At 37.6% G+C, this 23463-nt stretch overlaps 2 long non-coding RNA genes across 4 annotated transcripts in view; one reads left to right on the forward strand and one right to left on the reverse strand.

Moving 5' to 3' along the window:
* The window catches only part of LOC107976851 (uncharacterized), a 425817-nt gene that overhangs the window by 345725 nt on the left and 56629 nt on the right, over nucleotides 1-23463 (reverse strand). The gene's annotated exons all lie outside the window — the stretch shown is intronic.
* Nucleotides 11815-19833, forward strand: LOC134807674 (uncharacterized). The gene is made up of 5 exons (XR_010148736.1): nucleotides 11815-12070; nucleotides 13494-13571; nucleotides 15055-15113; nucleotides 16636-16779; nucleotides 19664-19833. It is a non-coding gene; the product is annotated as an uncharacterized LOC134807674 (long non-coding RNA).

Here is a 23463-nt window from a genome sequence, read left to right on the forward strand (position 1 = left end):
AATGCTGCTTGAAGAAAATGAACATGTCTACTTGATTTCCCATGTAGAGAGAGGAGCATGCAGCTCAATGACTGACACATAGCAAGTCCTCAACATGTCCTTGTTAATTGAATAAGACTAATTAATAGACTTCCAGATGATCACAGTGCACATTAGTAGTGTTTAACTTATTTTTCTAATGAAGATCCATAAACAAGATAAGAATTGGCAAATTTTAAAGAAAGAAAACTTTCCAAATTTCAGTAGATACTATATTTTCAGCAGATACTGCTACCAGGAATATGGACCAAAGGGATGAATTGAAAATTTTTTCATGTTCATTTTCCTGGACTTCTCTGAACCCTAGACAAAAACAGAAAAAGTCTTTGCCTGAAGCACTATTTTTGTCACTTATCACCTGAAAATCTAGGTAGCCACCAGCTACTCTGACCACTTATTTTTTTGTATCCAGAAGATTAATGTCCCCCCAGGCACAAACAGGTTCTTTCTTTTCAAATCCTTGCAGAAGCCAAATTTCCAATACCCTAACATGGCTGGGGGTAGAGATTACTGACCAGTGACCAATTTTACCATGGGTCCAAGGACTGCATTATGGAGAAGAATGAAGTCAGGAAGAGCTGCGTGGACACATTGTGGGGTGCAGTCCTCTATAGACAACCCTGTACAGGAGGAATTGTTTTTCTTAAAGACAATTACTAATTCTGGTTTTCTAATTCAACTTCTGGTCAGCTTCTCTGCACTGTGTTGTCTGTCTTCAGGAAGCCCTAAATAAGTTCTCCTCTAAATAAGTTCTTTAATTTTGCCCCCTTGTCTTGATTTGGACTTTCATGTTGAATCATTTATTTTCCCATGCCCTTTCTAATTAATTTGCCAGGCTAAATTAGTGCCAAATAAATAATGAGCTCCCAAATTAGCTGACACCATAATGGAAAAGAGATTTAATTAATTTGCTATCAGGGGTCTCTACAGACAATTGTATGTTTATAGCATAAAATGATGGTATTTATTAATGTGGAAAGTTTTATTATTTTAACAGGTTGTTTTAATAACCAGACTTTAATATGGAAGTGTCCTCATTTTCATCTACGTAAACAGTGGGACTCAGGTCAGGCAAAGACCACATTGATATTCAGTAAATTTAATTTCCTATGAAGTTCTTTGATTTCACTTTAATTAGCATTAAAATAGTTGGTAACTTTCTCAACTATAATGTTTAAGTATTCAGATAATCTTTATAATTTTAACCCACATCTTAGAGGCATAAACCTATACCAAAATCTCTATTATCTGCCTTTCACTGGATCACCATTTGTTCTTATAGAAGAAATTCTATAACTGACTTCAGTATATGTTCTACATCAATCTTTTCTACTATTTCCCTAAGTGGATCCTTAATATGCTACCCCTTTCTATATAATCCTGGCTAGTAGAGACTGTACAATAACCAGGAAGTGCTACTTGTCAAACATATGACTAGAAAAATAATATACACCAAAAACTCTGATTTCCTTTTACATAAAATGTAGATATTGTAGGTATAATTAACTACCCTATTAAGTCCACTGGATTGTCTAGAAAATTAAGTAGATTATGGTTATGTAAACCACGAGGTTCCATAGAAAAAATTGAAAACCCATTTTTTTGAGTATTCTATATAGTAAAGACCTTATGCTAGTATCATTTATATCTTTGTTAAGTCTTAAAAATAATCATATGTTAAGTATCTGTATAAGTAGTAAAATATTTGTAAAGTACTTGCAATAAAGTATATAAAGTATAAATATCTGTATCAGTAGTAATAAGAATAAGTCATGAAAGATATTGAGTCATCTTTCTTATATTCAATTAACATATCCATCCCACCTTCTAAATCTCAGACAGGTTCCTCACTGGGCTAACTCTGACCAAACCATGCACTGAGAGGCTCCGAAAATGCAGTTCTCAGGGTTACTAAGTTGACACAGCACAATCCACCACAGCTAATCCAAAGGGTGAACAGAATGAAGTCTATGAAATAATGGAGGGATGGAGGAATGCATGCATCTTAAGACCAATGATTCAAATGGGTAACTGAGGAGGAAGGGGGAATAGAATTTGTTCAGTTTTTTAAGTGTGTGCAATAGAAATAGGTGGGCTATACGCAGCACAGTATGTCATCACTTAACATTGTTGATAGGTTCTTGGAAACTAACTTTAAGCAAAACTACATAGAAGCAGACCAAATTTACCATAGGCTAATTGATATAAACAAAGGTTAAGTTCCTACAGCATATTTCTGGTCATGAAAGCATCATCAAACTTCTAAGTAAAGACCAAAACACTTCTTTTTTTATTTCCACTTTAAATTAGCACCATTTAATTTTTTTAAAACAATTATTTCTTATGAATACATCATAATTATACATATTTATGGGGGTCATGTGATACTTTGATGCAAGCATACAATGCGTAATGATCAAATCACTTTAATATTAAATGTTGATATAAACATGAGTGATGTATACATTTAAGAAATATTGATACAAATAAGTAAGATAATTATTTACCCAATTATTTCAGTTCAGGGAAGTGTCCAGAGTCTATGCCTGCAGCTCAGGTACAAGGCAGGAACAAACCCTGTACAGGATACCATTCCATTGCAGGGCACGCTTACTCACAAATCCATACTCACTCATATGAGGACAACTTAGACACGATGATTAACCCAACATGCACATCTTTGGGATGTGGAAAAACCTTGAATCTTGAGTACCCAGAGAAAACCCAGGCAGACATGAGGTGAATGTGCAAACTCCACACAGACGGTGGCCCAAGCAGAAAACGGATTTTCTTCATCAACATTATAACAAAACAATGTTGAAAGAAACAATGTTATTCAAAGACGTGCTGTATTTCAAATCATGCTTCTGAAAATATAGGTACTTTGTGTAATAAAGAGAGGGTGAACGCAGGTAAATAATGTGAATAATTAAAAGTCATGCTCTACCATGTGATGGAAAGTGTCTAGTATAATTGTTAGTTGATGGTTCAATATATTTATGAGCAATCTATGATTTTCTATTTGTACTGAGGAAAAAATGTTATGATTGAAGTTAAGAGTGTGACAATCTGTGTAAATTTTTTTTGGAATATCTCTGTAAATGAAGCAGTGATAAGCAGGTAAACCGGGATGGAAAATTTATAGCAGAACATTCTCATGCTTGAGAGAGGAAAGATAGATTTTCGTGGGTTACTAAAATGGGAGGATTACTTAATGTTCTAAAGCTGAAATTTAACAAATAATTAATATGCATTTAGTCAGGAAAATCTTTGTGCCTCTGGGTAGAAAAACTCCACAAGAAAATTCTTAAAGGAAAAGATTAGCTGCTGACTCAAAAAATATGCCTAATATTACCTACAGCTTATTCTTAAGGATCTCTTCTCTCTCTCTCTCTCCTTCTCCCTATCTCGATAGATAGATGATAGATAGATAGATAGATAGATAGATAGATAGATAGACAAATGGATTCCATCACATAATATTCTGTATATATGTATATAAAAATCTCTTATTGATTTAATCCTTACTTAAAACTGTTGTGGTAGGTATTATTCTCATTTTAGAAATGAGTAAACTAGATTCAGAGAGATTAAAGAACAGGAAAGACGTCATTCAGCTAATAAGTTGCAGAGCTGAGATTCAAACACCAGTTTCATGCTTCCATTTTCCCTCTGCTACAAGCCACTACTTAAGCCTGGCTTATGAGACTACGTGCCTGCTTGCTGACATGTCTCATCATCAGTCTCGTTTTAACATTTGTGCATCTTAGGGCACATACATAGATTCTCTTCTCACCCCTGCCTCTGTCTTGCACCCTGAGGAATCTTACACATAACTGGGTAGACACTGCAGTCCACAAAGCCATACTCCATCCAACCTCTCCCCAGTGCCCCCTGGCCTCCCTCTTGCCTAGAGATACACACACCAACATCACAGTCTACCTTAAAACACAGGTAAACACAGACTCTGGAGGTGGGCTTGGGATAGTCTGGGTGGGAATTTTAGGTTCCTAGGTATCCAAAGTCTGATCTAGAGGAGGACCTGGGATTTGGACTCTGTATGGACCATGTCCACCTGGTCTTGTGGGTTCCTCATTCCATGAAGAGTGGGCACAGCCAGAGAAGGCTCAGGGAGGGGCAGAGTCCCTGGAGAGGAACAGCTGCCATACTTGTGCAATAATTGATAATTACCTACTCACATCAATGTCCTCTTGGTTCACATGGAAGGTGGTAGTTGAGGGACTTTTTGACCCTCTCTCTAACCCTTCCCCTACTTTGGGTCAACACATGGTAAGCTACATTTGAGGTAAAGAGAGAGAGAGAGAGAGCAGTTAAAAAAAAAGTGTCAGTTCAACCCGCAAAATTTACTCTAAAATTTTTGAAGGATTCTGAGCTGTGTTTGCTACATGGCAGATCTAAAAATGCCCCCAGCAGATACTTAGAAATGAGCCAAGGAAAAAGAACAAAGCCCATTCCATTGTAAGCCAGCCTGCCAACATACTCCCTGGAATCAGCCAATAATTCATGCAGAGTGATGCTACTTAGCAAATTGTTCCATGTCCTTCCTCTTACATCCATCTTGAGAAATATCTCAATCTCCAATCAGTGTCAAAATCGAAGAATTAAGAATTAAGACTCCAAGACCTCACTGCCTGAAAACACATCATCTCATGCCTTTTACCAATGTTACTTACAAAATATGTTTTTTTTTCTTTAAAGGGACATAAATTGGATGAAGGGAAAAACTTAAATGGCTTCCTGATATTTTTTGTGCTGAAAACATATATAATGTAGGCTCTGCCAGGAAGAACATATAGAGAACAGAGGTTTCTATAGTCAGTCTTCATTGGCAGTCTGAACTGGTTCTGAGTAAAAAATTCATAATGCGGAAAATAGGTCTGAAACTCATCACTAGTTTTGAGAAATTACCGTATTTACCTAAGGTGATATTGGCTAAAACTTCAGAATAAATTTTATCTAATGCAATCACTTTGCTTTTAGGAACATAATATAGGTATCAAAGCTAAAGACTGAAGAGAAACTAAAGTCTGTAGCTGGAAAAAAATTGTCATAGGTCATTATAGTAATCATTGTTTTAATAAATGCACCTATTTAAGTTTAAGGGAAGACCGATGTTTAAATTGCCATGAACAGTTGGTGAAAATATTGATGTAAGATCCCTTCCTCTCTTTCCTAATAACAGTGAAAAATTAAATCAATTTTTTTGAGCAAGGAGTCACTAAGGACTGTAATGAAAAGAGAATGAAACAATTTAAACAAATACACATTTAGGGCTCAAAACATAACTTAAAGCAAAGACCCTCCTTGACGAATTTACCTAATAATCCAATGTAGGCATTAACCATTAACTGCCATTGGTGTTTAGCTATTGCACAAGATTAAAACGTTTATAGAAATATTCTATATTGATGGTTTCACAGATCATCAAAGTCATCTACGGCAGTGATTCTCAAGCTTTCGTGTGCATTCAAATCACCTGGCAATCTTGTTAAAATGAAGATGCTGACTCAGTAGGTCTGGGTGTGGGGCCTGGGATTCTGCATTTTTAAGACACTCCCACGTGATATTCACGCTGCTTGTTTATGCATCATACTTTGGGTAGCAAAAACCTAGAGACCTAAGTAGGTTTTCACAGATTCTGAAACCCCACTCCTAGAGATTCAAACTTAGTGCAAAAGAACTTGAAAATTTTTTCATTTTATAGATGAGGAAACTGAAGTTCAAAGAGGTATAGTGACATCATGGTCAGTCGTCAAGTCAATAGTAGACCAAAAGCCTCGTAATTCCAGTGCAAGGCTGTTTTATCTACACAGCAATGCCTCCCATATCATGAGAACCTTCTGTGTTTTACAGTCAGGATGTTCCACCTGTGCAGTTACACAGGGCTTCATGCTAAGAAGGACCTCATGCTTAGGGTCTAATGCTCTGTGGTTGCCGTCTTGAAATTTATAATAATTTCATCTTTGAATCTGTGTTTTGTAATTAAAGTCCAATGGGACAATGAAACATATGCAAAAGGCAGGGCTTGGAGTGTCAGCTCACACATGTTCTTCCCATGTGTGATTATCGGCCACCTGCCACCCATCCCTGGTGCCCCAGGGTCTACTCGTCCTCCCTTTTTTATTTCTGTCCCAGATTGTTGCCAGCCTCCATCAGTAGCTGTTCCAGGTCACATTAGTAAGAAGAGGCTCACATTCCGCCAACAGCCTTCACCCACTGTGGAGGTCTGGGTATGGATGTGGGGAAGGTTAGGGATGAGAATATCCCACAGTGGCCCAGGTTAGGGCACAATGGCAGTGTCCAATACCATGGTATGAGTGTTAGGTGGCTTGTCAGGGGCCTCTCAACTCCCCTAATGCAAGTACCAACATGTATCTCTGGAGGATTAAATCCCATGGACAGTGAGCTGGTAAGAAGGAGTTGGAATTCCCCCTGCTTGTCTGCAGCCTTGAATTATGACTTTGCATTGGCTCTTTTTGTGGTGAATTTAATCCTCTAATAAGACTGTAACCAGAGGATGTACTGGAAATATCTTCAAGGATCTGATTTTAGTCAGCTTTTATGGACTACACTCCAGATAGTTACCAGATTATTGATTTAAACTGTAGAAGCCTTTATAATTACTACTGTAAACAGTCTTTCCATGGTGATGTAGCTGTTGGTTTACATTCTGATTTTGTGCTTGCTTGAGATATAGTATAGAGTGAGCCAACTGGGCATATCGTATGGTTGGTTTCATAAAACTATGCTTCCTATTGGGAATATTTTGTTAGAGTACTGTCCTGTGACAGAAATTGCAGCCTCTCCTCTCCTAGAGAAGAATGAGGTGTACTTTAGGGAACCCATGAGATGCCATGACAAATTTCTTCCATCCTTTGCTTTCTTTTGTGTGCCCCCAAATCTATCACATGGGCAAGGTTACAGAGGGATAGCCACTGATAGAGATATCCCCTCTACTCCATCTTCCAGGTCAAAAGGTGCTGAAAGAGGCAATCCTAACTACACTTATGTGTTTATCTTTAGTGACAGCATGCAGTGTTCCTTGCCATTAGGCCTCACCAAAAGTAGAACACCAGAGACAGCTTTGTAACCTGAGAAATGGCCAGAAGGATCACAAGGGTCTGAGCACCTAGCTGTTTAACAGGCTATATCCTCAGAAGCTAGGTCAGAATTTTTTTTCCTAGCAAAATCATATATGATGTCCATGTTTCTGCTTCAAGAGAAATTTATTTTCAATTAATTTCTGCATGCAACCAGGCAATGTACAATCATCTCAGCACACACAGAGAAGCAGAATGAAGAAAGTAGAAAACAGAGGTGCTACAGCTAGCCAGAGTCCAAATGAAACAGGTAACAATGAAGAATTATTGGAGTAAATACTAATTAGAAAGTGGCATTTACAGCACCTACTTGGTGGTGAGGAGATAGTCCTTAGAGATAGTATCTGTAAGGTCTCGGCAGGCACAGTGGTTCAGGCCTGTACTTTGGGAATCTGAAGCTGGAGGATCACTTGAGACCAGGAGTTTGAGACCAGCCTATCCAACATGGTGAAACCCTGTCTCTACCAAAGATACAAAAATTAGCCAGGGATGGGTGGCACACGCCAGTATTCCCAACTACTCAGGTGGCTGAGGCATGAGAATCTCTTAAACCCGGGAGGTGGAGGCTGCAGTGAGGTGTGATGACACCACTGTACTCCAGCCTGGATGACAGAGTGAGACTGTCTCGAAAAAGAAAGAAAGAAAGAAAGAAAAAAGAAAAGAAATATTATCAATTAATTATAGATTGTCAAGACTGAAAAAATTTTAAATATCATAAGGAGCATGGTTCCCAACCTTTTGGGCACAAGGGACCAGGGATTGGGAGTGGGATGGGATGGTTTTGGGATGATTCAAGCACATAACATTAATTGTGTACTTTATTTCTATTATTATTATATTGTAATATATAATAAAATAATGATACAACTCACAATAATGTAGATTCAGCGGGAGCCCTGAGTTTGTTTTCTTGCAACTAGACAGTCCCATCTGGGGATGATGGGAGACAGGCATTAGGTTCTCATAAGGAGTGTACAACCTAGATCCCTTGCATGCACAGCTCACAATAGGGTTCCTGATCCTATGAGAATCTAATGCTGCTCCTGATCTGACAGGAGGCGGAACTCAGGCGGTACTGCTCACTCACCTGCCTGCCACTGCTCACCTCACCTCCTGCTGTGCAGCCCACTTCCTAACAGGCCATGGACCAGTACTGGTTCATGGTCCAGGGGTTGGGGATTTTTTTTTTTTGTTTTGAGACAGGGTCTCACTCTGTCACCCAGACTGGAGTGCAGTGGCACGATCTCGGCTCACTGAAACCTCCACCTCCCGGGTTCAAGCAATTCTTGTGCCTCAGCCTCCCAAGTAGCTGGGATTACAGGTTGTGCACCACCATGCCTGGCTAACTTTTTAGTACAGACAGGATTTTACCATGTTGCTCAGGCTGGTCTCAAACTCCTGGCCTCAAGTGATCTGCTGGCCTCAGCCTCCTAAAGTGCTGGGATTACAGGTGTGAGCCACACCACCCCACTGGGGACCTTTGTTATAAGGGACCTGACACAAAATTGACCTTCTGGCACAGACTGGTGTGCAGCAGTAACAATGAGGGGCCCCAGAGAGGATCAGCAGAATTGAGGAAACACAAGCAGAGAATTCAGGTCAAAGCTGAAGACCAGCATTCTCAAAGCGACACCTAACTCCAACTCCTCACTGCCAACTTAAAGACAAATAATTTATGTTTCATGTGAGAATTAATATGTCTTTTGCAAGTTGTTTTTAATTATGCTTATTAAGTACATCATAATTATGTAGTGATTCACATTCTCCATAAAGTGTGATATCCTAAAAATTCTTCCATGGAATTTTGTCAAAGAAAAATGAATTCGAAGGATCACACTAAACTATGTGGGCAAAAATTTTTGGCCAGAGAAGTAAGCAGATTCCTCATGAAATGTTGCCTGTACCAGACTTATTTCTGTAAGATTGTGTTAAGCATGGCACAGTGTCACCCAACTATTAGGCCCTTTTCATTTATTTACTGAATTGCCCACAGGGCCACAGTGTTGGTCTGAGATAATAATTACAGAACTGAATGATAGGAAATTCCACCTCTAAATCAGTTGGTCTCTGAAGGCCCAACAGAAATGGGTAAAGCAATTGCTAAAAATAGCTAGTGGGAAAAAAGGACAGTCCCATCTCTTTCCTCAAAATAAACAAACAACAACAACAAAACTATGAATAATTGAATTTCAGTGATTTTTCACATCATACTTCAAAGCTCAAAGAGAAAGAAGTTTAATCTACGTAAAAGTACCGATTTCAGAATTTTAGTGAGAAAATAAAATCTGTAACAGAGATGAGAAAAAGGCACATTTGTGGTCTCTTATTCCTGCTATGTAAAACTTCGTAGTAAACCAAAACTACTAAGGAAAGAATGCAATGAAATTCTGGAATGTACCTTTGACTAGCTCCAAATTTGTTAAATATAATTTTGTAGCTTACCACATTTGTGGTAAAAATGATCTATATTGTGTTTAAATAACTCTCTTAGAGAATGAACCATTTTACTTAGAGTTTTTATTGGGAATGCCTGCTAAATTTTATAAAATGATATTCAGCCATGTATAGATACAATTATAAATTATAAGATTTTTGTTAATATATTTACTTGATTCATATTATGATAATGAATAAACTTACATAAGCCCTACATATTTTTATTTTGGATTATTACTAGGTTCACTTTCTAATATTTTATTAGGCAATTTTGTGTCTTTCTTTAAAAGTAGCTATGTTTTACTTTTTTATTGGTTGGTTTACAAGGTTCTGGCATCAGAATTATGCTGGCTTCATGAATAAAGTAAGGATCTTTTAGTCTCTCTGGCCAGGAATAATTTAAATATTGTGAAATTATCTGTTCTGTATTATCTGTTTTGTGAGCTTATTCAGTATTGGTGCTTTTTAAAGGGTAGATCTAAAAAATATCATATCTCATAATTTTTGACATATCTATTAATATTTTTTCCATTTCTTCATAGGTCAATTTTACTAAATTTTCCTACATTTTCAAATTTGTTTTCATAATATTGCATGCAATGTTTCTTATTATTAACTATTTTTTACATCTATAGTTTTGTTTCTTTTCTCAATCCTAATCTTGTTTTTTATCTCTCTTCTTTTTTTTTTTTTTTTGAGATGGAGTCTCAGTCTCGCTCTGTTGCCAGGCTGGAGTGCAGTGGTGCGATCTCAGCTCACTGTAACCTCCAACTCCTGGGTTCAAGCAATTCTCCTGCCTTAGCCTCCTGAGTAGCTGAGACTACAGGCATGTGCCACCACGCCTGGCTAATTTTTGTATATTTAGTAGAGACAGGGTTTCACCATGTTGGCCAGGATGGTCTCCATCTCTTGATATCGTGATCTGCCCACCTTGGGCTCCTAAAGTGACCTCTCTTCTTAATCAGTCTCAAGGTAACTTTTCTGTTTTATTGGTCTTTTCAGACTTGCATAGTTTGTTATTTCTACTATGTTGTTTTCCTTTCCATTTACTTCATGTTTACCATAATCTATTCTTTCTTCTAGGTTTCTTTTGGTTTATTTTATTGTTCTTTTTATTAACTTCTTAAAATAAGGTATGCATTTCTCTATATTTTTGTCTTTATTCTTTAGTATTTAAAGCTACACATTTCCTTTTAGTGTAGCTTATATATATATAGTTATATATATAGTAATTTTTATATATAGTTATATATATAGTATTTTATATATATAGTTATATATATAGTATTTTATATATATATAGTGACTGCCTCTAATCTATAAATATTGAAGGATGTTAATCCTTTTGGTCACATATTTATATTGTTGCTTTTTTTATTTGATATTAGAGTATATGATCTATGTAATCTCTACTTTTTAAATGTACAGCTTTCAAGCAAATGTATGATTTTTTCATAAATGGACATAAGATTGATTATATATATATGTACGTGTGTGTGCAGAGATTATATATATACATACATGCATATATTTGTGTATACATTTGCATATTATAATTTATCTACTGTTATTCACTTTCTCACCTTCCTTGCCTGATTTTGACCTTTAATCTTGAAATAATTTTATTAACTATATACTATAGTTTGATTTTTCTCACCTCTCCTTACATTTTCAATATAATTTCTTTCCAAATATTCAGGATGTATATTGTGTTATAATTGCTATATCAACATGAATTGTGCCTATTATGATTGTAAAAGTCCCTCTTTACACTGCTTTTTACTTTTGAGCTTATATCTAAGATTTTCTGATGAAATATTGACATTTTTGCCTTTCTTAATTTTGCATTTGCCTGGTATCTCTTGGCTTTTCCCTTTATTTTCAACCGTTCTTTATCACTTGGTCTGAAGCAAGTTTCTTGTAACAGCATATTGCTCGATTTTGTTTTTTTAACCTAATTTGACAGCTTTTGTCTTTTTATAGAATATTCAGTAAGAGGATTCAGTTTTCAGAATGAACTAGAGCACAGAAGGGGGACTGCCTCTGCATATTTAAGTAGATTGTATTCCAAAGATATGAACATTGTTGAGGCAGGAGAACTAACTAGCTTCTTACATAGAAAGGTGTTTCTATAGGGAATGCTCCACAGAATTCCAATTAATTGTTTCACAGATTAAGAGAGTCACCAGGGTTCCCTTGTAACATTTCTCATCAAAGAGTGTTCTATAGGGAAGAGATAAAACCTAAACAGTCCCGGAAGCTGAGACAAGAAACTGAAAAAAAAAGGAAAGTCAGCAACAAGATAATGTAAGTCACAACTGAGCCAATTAAGGAGCAGGAGATGCAGCAGCATGTCCCAAACAAAACTGATTGGAGGTCAAGTGTGGACAACCAGAGCAAGTTGTTGCACAGCTAATGTATCCCCAGGTGTGAACTGAGTAACATGAAGAAAGGCATCCTCCTGCCACCTCCTGGTGAGTTAACAAGGCAGGAACACTGCAGGCTGCAAAAATAACAGGCAATGCCAAAGGCAGAGATGGATCCAGTTTTGTAGGGACTGAAGCTTAAGCTGTTATTGGGGGTGGGTTGCAGGGGTAGGGGGCTTCTTTAAGAATAAGAATACAAAATTAGGTACAAACTTGAATATTTACTGAGATAGGGAAAGCAATCACAACAAATGACGGGGTCCTTGGAGATTCAGATCTTTCCCTTCAGATCTCTTTGGACATGATTACATGGAAATGTTTCCTGATTATAGCCAAGTGTTCCTTCTCCATATAGAACACCTGACAACTCCCACCTCTGTCAGGGGTCTTTTAGGTGAGAAGCCACTTAAGATTTTAAGACCAATTAGCCTCTAGGTAAATCTGCCTTTGGTCCAAATGTTGGCTTCTATGGGAATAAGGGTAAGAGACCCATCTGCTAGGTATAGAATAAAGCAGGCAGCCAGACCGGGAATATAGAAAGCAATCCTAAAAAAAAAAAAAAAAAAAAAAAGGGGGGTTGCCAAAAGGATGTGGTAGAAAATCAGTTAACTCAGATTTACCCATCAAAAATGTCAGGTGATTTGAGGACTCTGGCATCAATGCATAATTTCTGAATCTTTAGTTGGTTATGGCATACCTTATTGATCATTAGAGAAACAGTGAAACAAGCATTAACTCCTGAGAAAAATACACTGAAGAAGGAGATTTTAGGACCTGTGAAAGTTGGACTTTTGGCAGCATAACTTGCTTTCCCAAAAAAGATGGGGCTAGAGTCTATAAAGAGAGAGGAACTAAATTAAAGCTTGGCCAATGTGGTGAACTTATACTAGAGCATTCCTAAGCTCACTCAGTCAAATCTTTTTACCTTGTCATTAACTAAATATAAATCAATTATGAAAGTTCTGAAGGAGCTAGAGTGCAGTTCAAAGATTGCTGAACCCATATGAATGAACTAGTCACATTCTTTTTTTTTTTTTGAGATGGAGTTTCACTCTTGTTGCCCAGGCTGGAGTGCAATGGTGTGATCTTGGCTCACTGCAACCTCCGCCTCCCGGGTTCAAGCGATTCTCCTCCCTCAGCCTCCCGAGTCACTGGGATTACAGGCGCCTGCCACCATGCCCAGCTAATTTTGTATTTTTAGTAGAGACGGGGTTTCACCATGTTGGTCAGGCTGCTCTCGAACTCCTGACCTCAGGTGATCCACCCACCTCGGCCTCCCAAAGTGCTGGGTTTACAGGCACGAGCCACTGTGCCCGGCCTACTAGTCACATTCTTATGCAGTCACTGAGGCTAGTATAAAGAGCATGATCCATTTGGCGAATCAGATCAACTTCTCTAAAGTCCAGTGTCACAGCACAAGATAATGTGAAGTCATTTAAAGGAAGTTATTAATTGAAATTCCTTGTTGCAGAATCAGTAGAAAAAGACAAAAGCTTTTGATGGGATTATGCTGGAGTCAATGTCATGGAACCAAACTGGAAATTTTCTGGTGAGGCATCTTCCTGAATCTTTAGGCTTTGCCAGGCTTTGCTTCTAAAAGACTACTACCCACCAATCCCTTCCCCAGGTAGCTGGAAAATTAGAGACCTTCACTTGCAGTGTGGCCTGGATTAGCTGGGGAATTGGGTGAGCCTGAGTCAGGTAATGTACTAGGAGTCCAACCTCATTTAAGGTAGTGGTAGAAATAATGTCAGCTAAGGCTGGGCGCGGTGCCTCACACCTATAATCCCAGCAGTTTGGGAGGCCAAGGCGGGCGGATTGTTCGAGACCAGCCTGGCTAACATGATGAAACCTCATCTCTATTAAAAATACAAAAAAATTAGCTGGACATGGTGGTGGGCACCTGTAGTCCCAGCTACTGGGGAGGCCAAGGCAGGGGGAATCGCTTGAAGCTGGGAGGCGGAGGTTGCAAAGAAAGAAAAAGAAATAATATCAGCTGAATTAGCAAAACTCAGAGTTAGGCTCACTGACCTAAGAACAAATCATGTGTATCTGCCATGTGTCTCTTACATGTATTCATGGTGTTTTCTATGCATTCTCAGTCTTTGTAAATACGGGCTCTTCTTCCATTCCTGATTTACAGCTGATTCTCTGCTAGGGACTCAAACTTTACCTGACAACCCATTGAACATGCCAAAACCCTCGTTCTAGAGAATGGGCCCAATGTGTCTCAGTTTTATTTGTCTCCTGCCCCATACTAATGGACTTTATTTCCTAAAGAGACTCCTAGATCTATAACTTCTTGAAAGAAGAGTTTGTGAATTTTGCAAATGTCTGTTAGCCCCTGTTATTGTGCCAGCTATATTCCTTCCCATTGGCAGCATCAAATAAATTTTTTTTTTATAACTGAGGTTACATGGTTACTTGTACAGAACCCTGGACTCTGAAGTCTGAGAAGTATAAATCATTCAATTTTTGTGTGTAGATTTTTGAGGAGATAAATCATTAAATCAGTTTTTGTGCCAGTTGATATTTGTTATAAACTTTCCTGTGTGAGAATTGAACATTAACAAAATTTGCCTTTGGTGTAACATTTACCTGGGGAGGAATATTTTTTAAACGTTAAGGAGAAACTCCATCTTAAAATATTATTCACTATATACATTTTATTGAAAAAAGCATCTGCTATTAAGATATAGTTATGGCATGTTTAATTGGCGAATTTCTGTAATTTTTATGTTTTATTTATGTGGCCTAGCTACCAGATCATGGTTATAGAGAATATTTGGGGTATAGATTAGTCACTACATTTGTGAAGGTTTAGGAAGTATTTACTGAAATGAAAGACATAACCCTAGATGTTTTAAATGAATATTAAGAGCTCAATCTAAATATAGGAAAGTTGAACATTTGTCAAAAAGATTAATGGTGGAGCATAAAACCGTACTCTAACTGTAATTGTCAGGCAAACTGTAAATTCTATTGTTAATTGTGTAATAAATATAATTTATTGAATGTTTACTATGTTTCAGGCATGATTTTAGGCGTTTTGCATGAACTCTAATTCATTGAAATGTAACAACCTTATAAGGTAGGGACTATTATTACATCTTCCAATTATAATGTTTTAAAATAAAAAAATTGATAAGTATATTACAAAGCCTATTTAGTTTTAATTATATGTTGAATCACAATGGGAAACTACTGTTTAAGGCTGTGCCTTTCAATATTATTTAAGATAGAAATAAAATTATAACTGATTATTTTTTATAGTCATTGCTATAAAATCCCATCAAGCCTCTATAGAATTGACATACAGAATTTGATGTATTTCTCTGTGGTTATTTTTGTTGTAATCACCATAAACTATGAAATTAGAAAGGCCTGGGCACATCCAAAATAAAATAAATCGACAATTTTTAAAAGTTTGACATGTCTTAAATTGTGTCATTTTGCTTGGAAATTTATTTTAACAATATTAAGGAACGTCTGGAATAGAATGTGCATAGAAAAGTGTTGATCAAAATTCATAAATGCTCAGGCACCACTGATGTCAAACACATAGCACTGTTTTAAAATAACAAGGTGAGTACAAAGTCTAATACTCCTTTATGCCCAATGGATACACAAGAAAGAAAAAAACATCTCCAAGCCAAACTTGAATACCAGTATTCACAAATTCAAAGACCACTATATCTAAGCTCTGGTTGTAAAAACATTTTTAAAAGAACGTTTTCTCCTCCATTAATTATGTCAATTGCTTCCCTAGCAATTTACATTCATGAATCTTGGTTTCCAAGGCATTTTATAATGACATCATAAATGAATGAACAGAGGCTTTTCAGCCTTCCCTTTATGTGAAAATGGTTAAGGGCACCTTTTAAGTGTTCCCATTGTTCTATCACTGTGTACTTCCTCTGAGAATAATTGCATTACTTTGCCTACTGCAGGATATCCTTGAAAATAAAAACCAAGGTTTTATCTCAGTGGTAAATGTTCTGAAAACCTGAGACAATCATTGCTGTACTTGCTAATCCCCTTGCTGAAGCCCATGACCTTCACTGTCATCAATCTGGGAGAACAGCTTTCAAACAGTACCATTTTGGTGACTGAAAGTAAAATGTTTCTTCAAACCACCAAAACTCACATAACAACTCTATTTACATGTTAACAGAATAGCAGAACAGTTAACCAGAAGTTGCCATTAAGGTCTCTCATACTGTTTGCATTACTTGAGGTGGTATATGTTTCCTAAAATAGCTAAATGCATTAATAATGCCCTATTTCAGTCTCACCTAATCCACGTATATATTATGACTATTGGAGTGTTACATATCAGTTCCTCTCCCTTTTTATTCCGTTCTTGCCTGGTCGAGATTCTCTTAGGGCCAGGTCATTCTTCTTATGGAATAAGGTAGAAGATATTGGATGTAATATAAATTACCCCTCTTAGACTATAAATTACTTGGGCTGGGCCCCTGCCAAGGTTCTTATTCAAATAAAGTCCAGTGGGTCAGGTTGAGTACTGATGTATCCTTCAAACAAAAAGGATATGCAAATTTCAGCAATCTTCTCTGTAGACATAATTTATTTCTTTTTATCAATTACAACAGGTCCCTGCAGGACCATGTCACCCAAAATAATGCATCAGATATAAGGACTTGTCTTTTACTCATTTACTTCTTGGACCTACTTAGAAAACTGTGGCAGCACTGTTTTGTTATTACTGTCTTAAGTGCATGATCCAACTTGGAAAGGTAAATTTTAACACTAAGGATCAAGGCATTTTTTGGCTTTAATCAGCTCTTAGTGATCTCTAATTTATTTAAGTAAAACAATACATTAAACTTCTATTTTAAAAATTAAAAATCTTGTTTCTCACCTCTTTCTCCTAGGAATACACTAAATGCTATTACAGGAATGACAATAAAGTTTTAAGTTCACATCTTAGTCTTTTTTCTGTTGCTATAACAGAATATCACAGACAGGATAATTTATGAGGAAAAGAAATGTATTTCTTATAGTTCTGGATGCTGGGTAGTCCAATCGTTCTGGATGCTGGGTAGTCTGGATGCTGGGTCCACATCTGGTGAGGACCTCTTGCTGGTGGAACACTGCAGAGACCCCATGTGACACAGGGCATCACATGGTGAGGGGACTCCCAAGACATGGCAAAACTGGCCTTTTATAACAGTCTCACTCTTGTGATAATTAACCCATTCCCCCTTAGTAACCCATTAATTCATTAATCCATTCATTTGTGAATGGATTTATCTGTTCATGAGGGCTCTGCCTTCCAAAGGTCCCACCTCTCAGCACTGCTGCAATGGGGATCAAGTTTTCAGCACATGAACTTTTGGGGGACATGTTCAAACCATAGAAATCCATATAGACAAATATAGAAAATAAGATTGCAGCATAAAAACTTTTATTTGGGAGAAGTGGGTACATAGGGAGATATAACTGACTTATCAAGGTAAAGAGAGCCCAACCTGAAGTGCCTCCTGACAAGAATACTATTGACAAGTGGGCAAATTCATTTATGGATATTGTGCCTAGGACTTGGAGACACAAGGTACTCAAGTTGGCAATAATTAAACAGAAGAATTGCTAGAAAACAATATATAAAGCAGACAGAGTCCCTGAACTCTCTCTTACTTTAAAAGGCCAAGTTGTTAACTCTTCTTTATCCATGTCCCACTCCTGGATCAAATGTTTACTCTCTGGAGAAACTGACCTAAAGAAAGTCTGGACAAACAACATTAAAAAAAGGCAGGAATAAAGGCCAGTGTCTGAAAACAGAGGGGATATTTGCATGGGAGAATTCCAGGGGACTGTGACAGTCTAGGATGTCTTCACACTGAATGCTGGTGTGTTGAGAGTCATTCTCCCACCCAGCTCCCAGAAGATCAGCATATTTTACCACCACTCCACTTCCACGCTTGAAAAGAAGAATGAAAGATTTAAAATATTTTCACATATTTATATTTTGGAGTTCCCCCAATGAACTGTCAACTCATTTTCTAATTACCCTATAATGAAATTTTGTCCACTAACACAAAATTCCTAGTTAGTAAATTTTAGTAAATAAGAAGTAGAAAATCAAGAAACCAGAAATCTGAGGAAAGCTTTCCAAAAAAAGAGTCAAAGCAAATAGAACAAGGGATATCATATTTGAAAATCTCAAACTATAACCTTCTAATTGAAATCATTAGCGAGACAAAGCTAAATCACATACATAAAGGGAAAATGAATGCTATGACAAATAAATAATCAGAAAAGAGTAAAGAATTTTGAAAATGGAAATATAAAGGCCAAACTAATTTTAAAAAATAAATAGTAGAGTTTTGGGTTTAAATAAGGTTGAATAAGCACGTTATCCCTCCACTCCCAAGAAATACAAATAGAAGCCTAGATCGAATGCAGTAGATAGCAATCTGAGGACTCTCAACAGTAAATTGTAGCAGGTAGATTGGGTAAGAAAATTAGAATTGAAAATACTAAAAACTCAAGTGGTACATTTTCTGTTTTCATTTTGTTTTGTTTTGTTTTGTTTTATTCTATATAATACAGTCTCAAGTGCAGTCAAATCCTAAAACTATATACTAAGCATGGACAGAAATACCTCCAAAAGAATATCTGTCTCTCTCTTTTTATTTTTTTCACCAGAGAAGCAGGAATGGGAACCTTTATGGGACAGAGACAGTATCCTCAGGTTTTTGTTTCATTTTATTTTTCTGTTCTACCCAGGTTCCAGGTGTGTCTTAGTTTTGAAGCTTCACAGCAGCTGAGTAGTAGTGTGTGGTGAGCATAACAAATACCTAAAACTTTCAGGAAGGTGAATCCTTCTCTCTGACTGTGGGAACTATGGTCTGAAGATGAACGCCAATCGCAAGATAATTCAAATATTGAAATTATGAAACAATGACTTCCAAATCAGCTATGATAATGTGATCTACAAGCTAAGGTCTAATATCCTTAAAACAAATGGAAAGACAGAACATCTTAGCAGGGAAATAAAAGTTATAAATGAAAATAATGGAAATTTAGAACTTCAAAACACAATATCCAAAATCTGAATTATACTTGATTGCCACAGTTTGTCACAGTTACTATGGGACTGAATGAAGGGGGACGAACGCAGAAATGAAAACTTAAAACAAAAGTAACTATTTTAAAGGAAAGGGCCAGGGGAAGAAGAGGGCTCCCTGTTTCTAGTGAGCAAAGGCAGAAGTCCTGAGCTTCTGCAGCCCTTCATATTTATTGGGTAGAAAGAGCAGGGAGGAGGAGGTAACAATTGGTCAGCTGCTTAATTGATCACAGGTTCACCTTATTGCTAACAGGCTTCAGATGTGCCTAATCACAAGAAACACTGCGCTTGGGGCGTGACTGCCCTCAGCATTTCTTCTGGGCAGCAGACGCAGTTTGTCAATTTGCCAACATCCTGCTTTTATGAGAACAGTTTGCTGTTTACTCATATAGCCTCCAGTGGTATACTGAGTTGATCACGACTCTCATTCTCTCAGCCTGCAACATCTCTCCCTTTTTGTTTTTGCATTAATTAAATAAGATCTGTCCCTATGTCATGGGGGTTGATGTCAGTGTGATTCTGGTTGGTTCTTGTTCCGTCTTTGCATTCAGATTCAACTGGCTCATGGTTTGTACCGGGGGAACCAGGCCCATGGTTGGGATCCAGGGGTCCCTCCAGTCTCCTGTTCCATGGTCGCACACACCTTGAGGGCACCCACACGGTTTGATCGTCTCCTTATATTGCTGCTTGCAGACTCGTGACGGGGTTTCTCATTCATCTGGTAAGTTTCAGTTTCTCTGCTCCAGCAGACCTTCCTCATTCAAGTCCCAAAAGACCCTATCTGTCCCTGTCTGTCCCTGCAAGTTTCTGCTAGTCTCTACTAGTCTCTGTTAGTCTCTGCTAGTCTCTATCTATCCCTATAGTCACTGTTTGGGTTCCACTTGCCGCAGTTTGCCATGGTTACTACAGGACTGACTGAAGGGAGACGAAAGCAGAAATGAAAACTTAAAACAAAAGTAACTATTTTAAAGGAAGGGGCCAGGGGAAGCAGAAGAGGGCTCCCTGCTTCTAGTGAGCAAAGGCAGCAGTCCTGAGCTTCTACAGCTCTTTGTATTTATTGGGTAGAAAGAGCAGGGAGGAGGAGGTAATGATTGGCCAGCTGCTTAACTGATCACAGGTTCACATTATTGCTAATAGGCTTCAGATGTGCCTAACCACAAGAAACACTGTGCTTGGGGTGTGACTGCCCTCAGCATTCCTTCTGGGCAGCAGAAGCAGTTTGTCAGTTTGCCAACATCCTGCTTTTATGAGAACAGTTTGCTGTTTACTCATATAGCCTCCAGTGGTATACTGAGTTGATCACGACTCTCTCTCTCTCAGCCTGCAATGATCACGACTCTCTCTCTCTCAGCCTACAACACCTGATGGACTCAATAGCAGAATGAGAGTGAGAGGACTGAAAGAGGAATCAGTGAACTTGAACCTAGATCAACAGAAACTATCCAATTTGAATAAGAGACAAAAGCACTGAAAAAAATGAACAACAGCTCTCCCTAGGGTATTGTGGTAAAATGCCAAAAGGTCTAATCTTTATGTCATCAGAGTCCCAGAAGAACATAAGAAAGGAAGGGTAATTTGGAAAAAAAATTATATATAGTTATAAATATATAAATATATATAAATACACACACACACACACACACACACACACACACACACACATATGAGTAAGCAGATTGAATCAGTAATAAAAATTTGCCCATCAAGGAAAAGCTCAGGGCTGGATGGACTCACAAGTGAATTCTACCAAACATTTAAAGAAGAGTAGATACCAATTCTTCTCAAACTCTTCCAAAAAGTTAAATAGGGAATATTTTCATACATATTTTATGAGGACAGTATTACCCCAATACCAAAACCAGATCAGGACACTATAAGGAAAAACAAACAAACAAACAAACAAACTATAGGCCAATATTCCTGATGAACATTGATGCCCAATCCTCAGAAAAATACTAGCAAACCAAATTTAGCAACATATTTAAAGAATCATTCGCCATAATCAAGTGGGATTGATCCCTGGGATGCAAGGGTGCTTTAACACACATAAATCAATAAATGTGATACATCACATTAACAGAATATAAAACAAAACCATATTATCTCAGTAAACACAAAAAAAGCATTTGACAAAACTCAATATCCTTTCATGATAGACACTCTCTGATTAGGTATAAAAGGAATATACCTTAGCACAATAAAGGCCCTATATGGCAAACCCACAGCTAGCATCATACTTAATGATGAATAGTTGAAAGCTATTTTTCTAAGGCCAGGAAAAGACATCTTAATAGGAAAGGAAGAAATGAAATTGTTTTGTTAATGACATGATTTTATATATAGAAAACCCTAAAACAAGCTTGTCCAACCTGTTGCCCGCAGGCTGCATGAGGCCCAGGATGGCTTTGAATGTGGCATAATACAAATTGGTAAACTTTCTTAAAACATTATGAGATATTTTTGGCAATTTTTGTTTTTTAGCTCGTCAAATATCACTATAATTCATAACTGGGCATTTTTTTTTCTCAATTCTAGCCCATAATGGATACCAAGATATGAGGCATAAAGTTCTCTAACAATTCATATTCAACTTATTCATAGTACTTTGGTTCGCAAGACAAATGTGAAACTTGAGCCAACTTGGAGTGCCACTGGCTGAACAGTAATTGGTCTCAAGTCAAGAGTTGAAAGTTTAGCCAATTACTTCGAGTTAAGGTTGATTAAGTTTCCTGCCAATCATGTAATAATTCTGGAACTGCTATCATGATTCTAGATACTGAGTAAATAGACTAATCTGTTTAAACATTTTTCAACTATTAAGTTTGGGCAAGATGGGTATACACTTACATACATAGGTTTATGTGTGTTCAGTAAGTGAATATGCAGAGAAATAAAATTTCATTCAAGAGAAACACTCATTTTTATGTTACCAATGTAGGAGGTGGCATAATATTTTTTAAGTATTTATAGTGGAATGGATATGCCTTGAAAACTGCCTCTGCCACCTTACCAACTGTGATATTTTACATAACTATTTAATTTCTCAAACCTCTGTTTTCTAATTTGTAAAATTTTAAGGAGTTATTTTGAAGAGGAATAGCATAAACAAGGAAGGCACATGTGATGCATGCCTTGACATTTTTCTTTCAGGTTCTTCCATGTAGTAGGAAAGAGTATTAGTCTGTTTGCATTGCTATAAAGGAATACCTGAGGCACAGTAATTTATAAAGAGGTTTGGCCAGGCTTAGTGGGTCACACTCGTAATCTCAGCACTTCAGGAGGTCTTGATGGGAGGATCGCTTGGGGACAGAAGTTAAAGAATAGACTGGGTCAGTAGACACTCTTTCTACAAAAAAAGAAAAAAAATTATCTGGATGTGGAGGGTCGCTCCTGTAGTCCCATCCACTCAACAGGCTGAAGTGGGAGAATGACTTGAGCCTGGGTGGTTGAGGCTGCAGTGAGCTGTGATGACACTGCTGTACTCCAGCCTGGGTCTTTATCTCAAAAACAACAATGACAAACAAACAACAACAACAAAGACATTTATTTGGCTCACAAATCTGCAGGGTGTACCAGAAGCATGGTGCCAGCATCTGCTCAGCTTCTGATGAGGGCTCTGGGAAGCTTTTACTCATGGAGGAAGGCAAGGGGAACCAGCATGTCACATGATGAGAAAGGAAGCATGAGAGAGAGGTGCCAGACTCTTCAACAACCAGGTATCATGTGAACCAACAGAGTGGGAACTCACTCATTACCAGGAGGAGGGCACCAAGCCATTCATGAGCGATCTTCCCTGCTGACCCAAACACCATCCCACCAGACCCCACCTCCAACATTTAGGAACATATCCCAACATGAGATTTGGAGGGGACAAACAGCCAAACTGTATCAGAAAGTTGGCTGTCGGTGGTTCTGACCTCACTAAGTTAGGACTCTTTGATCAGAGGAGGATAAGGGGTTTTTTATTCTCTTTCTTGACCTCTCATACTTACTGAGAACATTCTAATTTTTTTGATCTCCTTAATTATGTGTGGAAGAGTAAGGTCCAGAGCCCAAGATTTGATCTCTAATTCTACTCAGTGTTCTCTCTGACACTTAAATCGATACTTTAACTAGTTTTATTTATTTATTTAAAGAAAGAGTCTTGCACTGTTGCTCTGGCTGGAGTGCAGTGGTGCAATCTCGGCTCACTGCAACCTCTGCCTCCCAGGTTCAAGTGATTCTCCTGCTTCAGCCTCCCAAGTAGCTGGGATTACAGGCGTCCACCACCACACCCAGCTAATTTTTTTCTATTTTTTTAGTAGAGACAAATTTCACTATGTTGGTCAAGCTGGTCTCAAACTCCTGACCT

The sequence above is a fragment of the Pan troglodytes genome, chromosome 11 (assembly GCF_028858775.2).
Source record: "Pan troglodytes isolate AG18354 chromosome 11, NHGRI_mPanTro3-v2.0_pri, whole genome shotgun sequence".
NCBI classification, from domain to species: domain Eukaryota; kingdom Metazoa; phylum Chordata; class Mammalia; order Primates; family Hominidae; genus Pan; species Pan troglodytes.